This window comes from Aedes aegypti, chromosome 2, assembly GCF_002204515.2.
Source record: "Aedes aegypti strain LVP_AGWG chromosome 2, AaegL5.0 Primary Assembly, whole genome shotgun sequence".
NCBI lineage: Eukaryota > Metazoa > Arthropoda > Insecta > Diptera > Culicidae > Aedes > Aedes aegypti.
This window is the reverse complement of record NC_035108.1, coordinates 466,743,774-466,755,762: the sequence shown is the minus strand read 5'-3', so window position 1 is coordinate 466,755,762 and position 11,989 is coordinate 466,743,774.

Sequence of the window (11,989 nt, the reverse complement as noted above, 5' to 3'; positions counted from 1 at the left end):
TTTTCACTAACAATTTGTAGATGGCGTCCCATTTCTTACAAACACCTTCTTACCTTCTTTGTACAAATCTCTTTATATCTGATCGATTTTGTTGTACGAATTTTTTGCAAAGTCAGAAAGTACGAACTACAAAAATCTAAAAAAAATATATAGGGGAACTTACGTATTGTCGGCAGCCTAAGCAGCTGAACTTTTAAGAAGGCAATTTTACGCAACAATGGAGCACAACAATTAGCAGGAGACACCTGAACTACACTTGAGCACTCTGCGTTTATTGATTGTTATACATAAAACACTATTTTGTACTCTTAATCTTCTATTTTTCCTCACCAAAGTCACGAGGCACTTGTTCTTTTATCGGCAATGCAATTACTATTGTCGGCAACAAAAATGTTCACTTCGGCAATCCAAAATGCGCAAAAACTAGTTTATGTATTGGTAACATTTCGTATTTGTTGACAATTCCTGACATTAAACGTTAAATTAAAATTAATTAAAATTATGTTCTACTCGTTGAAAGGGCCAATGCAGAAAAATACAGAAAATGCAGAAAAAATACACTGAGAAAAGAATTGCAGTTAAAAATAAAATAGCGGAGATTCAAATTGAATACACAACGCCACTAAATTTATGCAGACTAAGGCGCCGTCCACATATTACGTAACGCTCTAGGGGGAGGGGGAGTAGGCTCAAACGTTGCGGCTCAAAAACAATTTTTTTTTCATGCAAAGACCGTTGCGGAGGGGGAATGGTCGAAAATTGTACATTTTAACATTATGTCATAAATGGGCGCTGCATAATTTCATTTTCATTTATTTTATCGAATAAATTTTGTATTCAATCTTACTATGGCAGCATTTCGGCTTTAAAAATTTCCATGTCATGGTAATAAACTTGCAGCAGGTGCGAATCCAACCTAAAAGTTGCAGCGTGACGTCATGGTTAATTGATTCATAATATTGTGCTCTGCAAGATAAATCCACGGAACGCGATTATCGGATTACTTGAATTTCAGAGTTGCGTTTGAATGAGTTACATGCATGCTCCAATTTGCTACTTGCACATGCGCTACAGTCTATTTAGAATGCGGCTTATTTTTCAAAAGTTCTCAAAACCAAAAATTCGTGTACTCTTCTGAATTCGAATCATATTAGTAGAGAAACCTCGAAGTTTGAACCAAAAATATTAAAATTTAGAGGTGCAAGCGTCTTGGAGGTGAATTTTCAAGTTATAAAAAATGGCCTTCAGTGAAGTCACCATAACTTCGGTAATTTCAGCACCATCACCTTAAATTTTTTTTTTTTTTTTTGAAAGCTTTGTAGAACATCAAATTTGTGTAAAATCAAAACGAGTTTCAATAAAAAGTAGTTTACTCCAATTTTTTTTTTTTACTGAAAAAATATCTTTGTTTGACCATAACTTCGTGAATACTCAACCGATTCCAAATATTTTTGCATGGTTTTGAAGCTTGTGTTCAAACTTTGCATACACCGCATTTTACTGTTTTGACCAAGTTATTCAACATTTTAATTTTTATCAGGTAAACAATATTCTCAAAGCTGAAACTGTTTTTCCTTATTTGTTAAACCTTTGAAAAGGACTTGGCAACATTTTTTAAATAATTTTGAAACAATGATATATTTGCACATGTTAAAAAAAATACACTATTCAACTTGTAATTCAAACAAAATGCTTTAGAAACATAAGTTTTATATGAAACATGTAATATTCGGCAAAAAACTTAAGTAATCCAAAGAAATTCGATTTTTTCTTAAAAAAAACATGTTTTTGGGTAGTTTTTGTTACAAAACTAAGCAAGGTCCTTGGTTCGATTCCAGGTTGCCGCGAAAACTATTTTTGTTTCCAAATTTCGGTTCCATGACGTAAATTTATTAATTTCAATCCAATTTTTTTTTGGCGAATTTTCATATGGGGTTCCTATGTTTATCGATAGTTCGTTTTCCTGAGTGTAGTTTGTTTGGCCCAATACTCCACTGCACTGTGACGTCACGCATCAATTTTGACAGGTACTGGTCCTGTTGCTTACAGTTTGGACTTAGTACTTTTTTCGAATCATTCTTAATTTCGTGAAAGTTTGCTGTGAGGAGAGGTCAAATCCACTGCAGATACCCACGGATCGTATTATTCTGTTTTCCTACCGTGGAAAATCGTCACCATCAGCATGCTGGTGATAGAAATGCGAAGATGAAAAAATGATGGAAAAACGACTAAGTCCGAAACGTAAACAACAGGATCAGCAGCTGTCAAATAAGTGAGGTTAGGCTCGTCATATGCAGCGCTCTATGTCACCTTCTCGAAGGGGTGAGTTTGGGCCAATTATCAAATTATTCATATTTAAAGGAAAATAATCAGATTTCAATTATTTGTTCAGCATTTGCAACGTATTCTCATATTTAACCGAACATATCAAGTCAAATTGCGAAAGTTATTCAAAAATAAATGAGAACTTACGCATTTTGCCAAATCTCACCCCCAACGATGGTACTTAAATAGTTGATTTCATTTTTTTTTTTAATGTCAAGAATTTCACCGTGAATTGAACTATTCACTGACAAGCTGAATGGCTCGATATGGTTTTGGTCTGTAAAGGTTGTTGCTCTTGAACGCTCTATCACCAAGTTATTACCGAGCGAATGAATGGTATTACAGTCCAACCTCTTTTTACGACCGTTTTTTTACCGACGGTTCGTTTTACGACCACTTTTTAACGACCGAAATTCAGATTAACGACTGTTTTTATAAATGACCAATATCTTACAAAATATTCAAAATAGAGGATCATGATGTTCAATAAAATTGTTCAGTAGTTCAAGGGCTAACACCACCATCACTGAATTGCGGAATTCTACCACTAGGTGATGCTAGTGAGCATGAAACATTTGTTTTGCGGTCATCTTAGGAAACTGGCCACTCAACATGGATTCTTTAAAGGACGTTCAACAAATACAAATCTAATAGAATTTGTCAATTACACACTCACTGCAATGGATAATGGTCACCATGTAGAGGCACTTTATACTGACTTCAGTAAAGCATTTGACCGCGTTGATATACCTATGCTACTATTCAAATTACAAAAACTAGGAATAGAGTCTAATCTTCTGAAATGGATTGAGTCCTACTTAACCAACCGTCAACAAATAGTTAGATTCAAAGGAAGTAAATCGAATCCCATTCAAGTCACCTCTGGAGTCCCTCAAGGTTCCCATTTGGGCCCTCTTCTCTTCATACTGTTTGTCAACGACATCTCTATGATCCTTAAACACATAAAAGTTCTGATTTACGCTGATGGTATGATACTTTATTTAGAAATTATTAATAAAGAGGACATAAATATATTCCAAAATGAAATAAAAGTCTTCTACACCTGGTGTAATAAATCCCTGCTGCAATTGAATGTAAAAAAATGTAACTTAATAGCTTTTAGTAGAAAACGAGACACACAAAACGTTACAATCACCCTAGGAAATCAGCCAGTGGTAAAATGTGACAGAGTCAGAGACTTAGGTGTCATCTTAGATTCAAAACTAACATTCATTGATCATTATAATACAATCATCAACAGAGCAAATAACATGCTTGGATTCATAAAACGGTTTAGTTATAGTTTCCATGACCCGTACACAATTAAAACGTTATATACTGCATATGTAAGGTCAATAATTGAATATTGTAGTGTAGTTTGGTCTCCTTTTTCAATAACACATGAAGAACGGATAGAATCAGTACAAAAACAATTCCTACTGTTTGCCCTACGTAAATTAGGTTGGACAAGATTTCCTCTACCTTCTTATAAAGCACGCTGCATGCTTATCAACATACAAACTCTAAAAGTGCGTCGTGAATTCGCAATGGTGTCCTTCGTAAATGATATTGTTTCACATCGTATTGACTCCGCAGAACTCTTAGCAAAACTAAATTTTTATGCACCCTTCCGACAACTGCGAAACCGGAATATATTCCTTACGTGTCATCATCGTACTAACTATGCCAAATATGGGCCTCTTAATCAGATGATGGCAACATATAATAAACATTGCGCTAGTATTGACTTCACAACGACAAAAACCAAATTGAAGCGATATTTCAATTCAGTTCGATGATTGTAAACTCGTTTATAAAACATTGCAGCATAAAATGTTCCTTTATAATTCCTGTTAGAAATAAGAAAAACATGTAAAATTAGTGTGTAATGAAACGGTCTACTATTGATTGACGACAAATAAATAAATAAGAAAGATGGCGCCTTCGGCAAAGTTGTTCATTAGCTCAAGGACTATCATTATAAAAGCTATGAGATTCAAATTTTTGCCACAAGGCGGCACAAGTGAGCATGAAAATTTTGTTTTGCGGATATATCAGGATCCTGTCTACCTAGAAAGATGGCGTCTTCGATAAACTTGCTGAGAAGCTCAACTTTGCCCAAGACGCCATGTCCATGTAGTCAGGATCCCGCAAAACAAAAGTTTCATGCTCACTAGCGCCGCCAGGAGGCAAAATTTTGAATCGCATAGCTTTTATAATGATAGCGCTTGAGCTTCTGAATAACTTTGCCGAAGGCGCCATCTTTCTAAGTGGCCAGGATCCTGAGACATCCGCAAAACAAAAAAATATCGTGCTTACTAGCGCTGCCTGGTGGGAAAAACCTTATATCTTTTGACAAAAATAATGATAGCCCTTGGCAAAATTTTGAATCGCAAAGCTTTTATAATGATAGCGCTTGAGCTTCTGAACAACTTCGCCGAAGGCGTTATTTTTCTAAGTGGTCAGGATCCTGAGATATCCGCAAAACAAAAATTCTACGCTCACTAGCGCCGCCTGGTGGCAAAATTTTGAATCTCATAGTTTTAATAATGATAGCGCTTGAGCTAATGAACAACTTTGCCAAAGACGCCATCTTTCTAAGTGGTCAGGATCCTGAGATATCCGCAAAACAAAAATTCTACGCTCACTAGCGCCGCATGGTGGCCAAATCTCGAATCTCTTGGCCAGAATAATGATAGTCCTTGAGCTACTGAATAACTTTGCCGAAGACGCCATCTTTCTAAGTGGTTAGGATCCCGAAATATTCGCAAAACAAAAGTTCTACGCTCACTAGCGCCGCCTGGTGGCCAAATCTCGAACCTCTTGGCCAGAATAATGATAGTCCTTGAGCTCTTGAAAAACTTTGCCGAAGACGCCATCTTTCTAAGTGGTCAGGATCCTGAGCTATCCGCAAAACAAAAATTCTACGCTCACTAGCGCCGCCTGATGGCCAAATCTCGAACCTCTTGGCCAGAATAATGATAGTCCTTGAGCTCTTGAAAAACTTTGCCGAAGACGCCATCTTTCTAAGTGGTCAGGATCCTGAGCTATCCGCAAAACAAAAATTCTACGCTCACTAGCGCCGCCTGATGGCCAAATCTCGAACCTCTTGGCCAGAATAATGATAGTCCTTGAGCTCTTGAAAAACTTTGCCGAAGACGCCATCTTTCTAAGTGGTCAGGATCCTGAGCTATCCGCAAAACAAAAATTCTACGCTCACTAGCGCCGCCTGATGGCCAAATCTCGAACCTCTTGGCCAGAATAATGATAGTCCTTGAGCTCTTGAAAAACTTTGCCGAAGACGCCATCTTTCTAAGTGGTCAGGATCCTGAGATATCCGCAAAACAAAAATTCTACGCTCACTAGCGCCGCCTGATGGCCAAATCTCGAACCTCTTGGCCAGAATAATGATAGTCCTTGAGCTCTTGAAAAACTTTGCCGAAGACGCCATCTTTCTAAGTGGTCAGGATCCTGAGCTATCCGCAAAACAAAAATTCTACGCTCACTAGCGCCGCCTGATGGCCAAATCTCGAACCTCTTGGCCAGAATAATGATAGTCCTTGAGCTCTTGAAAAACTTTGCCGAAGACGCCATCTTTCTAAGTGGTCAGGATCCTGAGATATCCGCAAAACAAAAATTCTACGCTCACTAGCGCCGCCTGGTGGCAAAATTTTGAATCTCATAGTTTTAATAATGATAGCGCTTGAGCTAATGAACAACTTTGCCAAAGACGCCATCTTTCTAAGTGGTCAGGATCCTGAGATATCCGCAAAACAAAAGTTGCATGCACACTTGTACTGCCGGTGACGCAATTTCACTTAAGCAGTGTTGCCAGCTACGACAAAATTTTGAACCCTTCATGAAAAACTGGGTTACAGTTGAAGAGTATTGCTATGTTGCTAAGCATTCTATTTTTCTGTTCCGCTCAAGTTTTATGGTTTTGATCTTTTCTTTATTCTCCTTGAACAGTGCTGCCAGCCACATGAACATTTGTGATTCGGTCGACTGTATAGCACGCAACACTTCCTTCAACTTTGGTCAACATTCGGTACCGTCATCTTTGAAATTTTTTGGTATTTGCATATCACACCCCCATAAAATTGGCTCTTTTGATAACAATCGAGCAGTGTTGCCAGCTGTTGCTAAAATATGAAAACTTGAACGGCCATTTTGGAAAGTTCTCAACCCATGCTTCAACTTTGCCGAATATTCCGAATCAGTATTTCCGCATATAGACGTTGCATTTTTGAAAAACATAATTATTACCCGGATTTTTTTACGACCCCCCGATAACGGTCGTAAAAAAAGGGTGAGGTGTATTAAAAAAAAATCCGATTGCGATGTCCCAGGATTAATTTTTTTTTTTTTTTGCGAATATCACTCTCCGAATATGGTTCGATAAGCTAATTCGGATCAAAATCCAAACCTTGCCAGTAATTTTTAAGGTTCATATTCTTCTCAGTGTATGAGAAAATCAGAATAGACCCTTTTCAAATCTACTCACTTTTGATTTGACACAATTACATCATCCACTGATTGCCTGTAGAACAACAGGAGTTTTGCCAAAATAGTTAACCTATTAAAAGACGTATATTTTATATGTTTCTCAGTATTTTGAAGTTTATGAGCAACAATCTTCAAATAAAGAAGGCATTGAAAGACTCAATTATTACCCATGCATGCTTTGTTGCATAATTCCAATAAATTAATTAGTTGTGTTCGATCTTTTCTGTGAATTTAAATCGTGAATAATAATTACACCGCAATTGAATATGGTTTTCTGGCAACCTGGTGCAGTAATAAAAAGTGATTGCCGAGGAAAACAAAGTTCATTTATTTTTACTTGTGATTTAAAGAATAAAAATTTAAGTATTTTCGAGTGCTGTATAGACCAATCAAAAGTTTAATTGTGCATAAGTGATCGGTGCGTAGATTTTGTGAAAAAATTGGCATTGGAGCGGAGAATTGGACCTTTCGAAGTGGTGAGTTTTTCCTAAGCTGTTCTTCTGTTGTTCTGTTCGGCAGCTCACGAATGACGATGATTTCGTAAGCATTTATTTCATTTAATAATAAAACCCATGTTATATAATATTTTCGTCAAGAATGTGATTTATATGGAAGATTATAGTCCAAGGAACATGTTGAGTACATTGAAGGTAACCCTTGTTCCGTAGATAAATTCTAACAAGGACGATAAGTTAGTGTTGCCGAAAATACCCTCAGGGTGCCGAAGCCATCATTTACCCTATATAAAATTCTTATTTTTGTTCAAAGCATACAGTATTGGACATATAAAAAGTACCAAAGCCGTTTTCCCATACAACAGGGGAATCATGAGAAAATTGGAAGAATTTCTCACTTATCGCTCTCTGTAACAATCATGGAGTTGTGTTTGATCTTTTGATTTTGACGCTTTTCAAATAAACTCTTGAAACTTCTCCCAAAATGCCGGTTGTAATGTTATGTTTCAAATTACTTTCATTTAAAGCATCCGCAACTTGCATTCAATTTTCGTTTCCTTACCCACAACTCAAGAAGATTCATCCCAGTTGCGAACAAGTTGCACTAAACTAGGTGTATGACAGATAGAAGTTTGTTTGTTTGAATCGAGTTGCAATATGGTTGAGTTGCACCTTACGTATCATCTAACAACAAAAACATGGTCTAGCAACAGTTTGTTTGTTTGAAAGGTGTTTCTCATATGTTGCGCGGAAGTTTTTGCAAAAAGTTTAGATTATTTCATGCGTGGTCTAATTTCGACGGTAATGAACTTGTATTCCGAAGGGTGCAGTAAAGTTATGAGCAACAAGCTTTGATTAATGGGCCATGTGGTCGCTTTTATAGTGCATTGGCGAAGCAATTGTTCGAAGAGCTGGTGGAGTAATGAGTAGAGGAGAAGTTTGGTGATCTTGAGGTCGGAAATTTAGTTCTCGTTCATATTTTTGTTTTCATTTTTTTTTCTCTCAAGTATTTTGCCACAAATAAGCAATTTCGATATAACTTAAATATGTTGCAAACAGACTCCACCTCTTACGCTTTTTGCGTTGCTATTCAGTGCAATTGAAAGTCATATATTCAACCATTGACAACTTGGATTAGTTTCAAGAGATTATTTTATTCTTGAGTTGAAACAAACTGTGCTGCTTGGGCCATCAATAACAAATACTGGACAACATATAACTTAAGCCAGCGTTCCCACAAATTGTCAAACAGCTGTGCTGTACACTGATATGTGTCACGTAGCGCACTAACTGGATCAGTAGGAGGAAGTTCTGCGTGGAGCTCGTTGGCAGCTATACCCCGGAGAAAAAAGTTACGAGACAGCGATTCGTGCTGAGATTCTTGCGAAGTATAGACGGAAGGAGGAATAAAAGTGCCATTTTGTCCGATGCTCGTAAGCTCTTCTACACCTTCGTTCCGTATTATTTGCAACTGTAGAACGAACTAGCAGTTTTAAGATTTGTGCCGGTGTCCTAAAAATATTCCGGCGAAGGTCTGCGACGGCAAATAAATCGCCGAATTGCCATTATGCACGATTGCACAGTCAGGTTATAGGCCACTTCAAGCTGGATATCTCAAACCACCTTACATGTGAATAGTACGATCCATGCTTTCTCGACGGCCTATCGAGACTTCTACTGGTCCAAGGTAGCTTGTAATGGTTGTAAAAGTACTGAAGCTGAACAAAGTTCCCGGACCAGATGGTATCCCCAACGTAGCGCTAAGGGCTGCAATCGTGGCGTTCCAAGACATATTCAGGACAGCGATGCAGAAGTGTCTAGCGGAAGGCTGCTTCCCAGACAGGTGAAAGTTGCAGAAGCTGGTGTTGCTGCCAAACCCGGGAAAACCGCCAGGAGATCCTGCTTCATATAGACCAATATGCATGGTGGATACTCTTGGCAAATTTCTGGAGAAGGTCATTCTCGGCAGGCTGACGATCTACACGGAAGGCGAGAACGAATTGTCGAAAGGGCAGTTCGGATTTCGTAAAAAGACTTCGACGGTGGATGCTATTCGGGCAGTCATCGCGTGCGCGGAGAAAGCGTCCAAGCAAAAGAGGTGAGGCAATCGATACTGCGCAGTGGTAACAATAGACGTCAAGAACGCGTTCATCAGTTGACCTACAGCCCTACACAGATTGCGGGTTTCAGAATATCTGTGTAAAGTTCTGCAAAGTTACTTTCAGAACCGGGTACTGGTTTACGACACAAACCAGGGACGGATGGCCATTGAAGTCACGGTGGGAGTTCAACAGGGAATAGGAATCCATATCGGAGGACGCGTAATCTCATCTAAACGCTCTCTAAAGCACCTTGGAGTAATGGTCGACGACAGTCTAAACTTCAACAGCCACGTAGACTATGCCTGCGAAAAGGCAGCAAAAGCAGCTTACACCGTAGCTAGGATCATGTCCAACATTGGAGAACCAGGAAGCAGTACGAGGCGTCTGCTGGCGTCCGTATCATCGTCCATATTGAGCTACGGAGTCTCGGTTTGGGTTGCAGCGTTGAGAACCAAACGTAACCGAGGGAAGCTGGCAGGTATTGTGGGAGGCATTGTGCGTTATCACCGGGATGGTCCCCATCTGCATCACTCTGGCTGAGGACATAGCATGCTACCCATCAAAGGGACACAAGGAATGTGAGGAATACCATCAGAATGAATACAATGGCGAGGTGGCAACAGGAGTGGAATAACTCGGAGAAAGGAAGGTGGACGCACAGAGTAATCCCTAACGTGTCGGTATGGACGTCGAGAAAACATGGAGAACTTAACTTCTTCCTGACTCATTTTTTGTCAGGTCATGGTTATCTGCACAGATTCCGACCCGCAGAGTCTCCACATTGTCCGGCCTGCCCAAATATCGAGGAGACCACGGAGCATGTTATATTCGACTGACCTCGGTTCAGGAAGATGATGCCAGAAACCGCCAGCGTCCTAAATCCGGACAACATCGCTTAGAACATGTGCCAGCATCACGGGCTGAAAGCCTCGTTAATAAAGACAATAATAATAATATGTCAGCTTGAAAGCAGTTGGAATGCGGTGAGTAGGGGAATAACGGCGATTATGTCGTTGCTGCAAAGACGTCGGCATCTGCCCGGCCAGTTTTGGAGTAGGCTAAGTTCACCGCCGTGGACTAGTTGAGTAGATCGCGTTGTTGCAACGGCGAATGATCGACGGGGCGCCTGTGAACCGGAAGTTTCATTCCCCCAAAATCGCAGGACCGACATTTACCCGGAAAGCATCGGTTAAGAAGATCTTCCGCTGCCGGGGATATCTTCGTCGGAGTAGGATAGATCCACCGCCGGGGACTACTCTGAGTAGTACATAGCGTATCACCGGCTATCGGTGTATCGTCGCAGCGATAGCACAGCGCAACAAAAATGACATTTTTGCGTGTCTCAAGGATCAAATTATGTGTCTCTAGTAGATTTGGGGATGCTGAATCTGATGCCGTTCACAGAAATTTCCCAGCACGTCACAATTTTTAGCTACAGGTCGCCAAAGTTGTATAAAACATTGGTTTATTGATTTTTACCTAAAATTTGAAGCATATTTTATCAAACTTTTTTGTGATCTTATCCACCAAGCATGCAAAAGAGGACTTAAACTTTCGTTTTAGATATATTTTGGTTGAAATTTCACGATCAAATTTAGATTGAACCGATTTTTTTCAACATACTTCCCGTCTTCATACAAAATTCTTCGTTCCTCTTATATGGCAAAATACAATACTTTTCTAAACCATCAAAAAATAACTTTTCCGCACCAAAAATATTATAAACTTTGAAAATAAGTATTGTTATACACATAAAGTTTGAATTCTGTGGCAAATGCAAACTTGCATGCAAGTTGGCTGAAGTAGTCAATTTTTACATTTTTAACAACCAATATCTCAAAAACTAGACGTGCTATGACATTTCTGTAAACGGCAATGGATTCAGCTACCCTTGATTGAGTAAATAGAGGTATTTTGATGCTGGAGACAAAAACGTGTTCCGCAGTGTAGTGAACCGGAAGCCATCCTCCAACCGGAATCGCTGGACCGACCTAGGCATGCAACTGGTCAACCAGGAGAGCTCGAACAGCAGCAACGGAGAACGAGCCGTCGTATAGCAACGAAGTGCACATGAGCGACCTGAAGAAGTTCAACAGGGCTCTGGCTCTGTCGTCGCATAGAAAGCTGTCCAAAACCCAGGCGAGATCTTCAACCGCCAATTGGGCAAAACGAGTAGTCGCAGAGACACCGTAGAAATATCGTAGTGAGCAGCGGTTTTGAAGACATTAAGCTCCAGCAGCTCCCACATCGTGCCAACACACAACAGGCCAGGCTTTTGAAGCTTTTATGTGCCGTACTATAAATAAAAAAATAAATAAAAAAAAAGACGCTGCACAGGAATAGAGGCCAATCTGGGAACATTTGTCCAATTCTTGCGAACTTAACACCAGATGCAATTTCGCTCTATCTTTGCCAACAACGAAGTCAGATTGAAGACATGAAAGCGTTGTTTGATTCCATTTTTTATCATTTCTCTGAAGGCATGACCAAAAGTTCCGTGATAGTGACATACTAGCAATTCGATAACTACTTCGACCTAGGAAGGATGACTGGCATCCGGATGTGGAAAGGTAAATCTTCGGCTTTGTCACATCGTCCTTC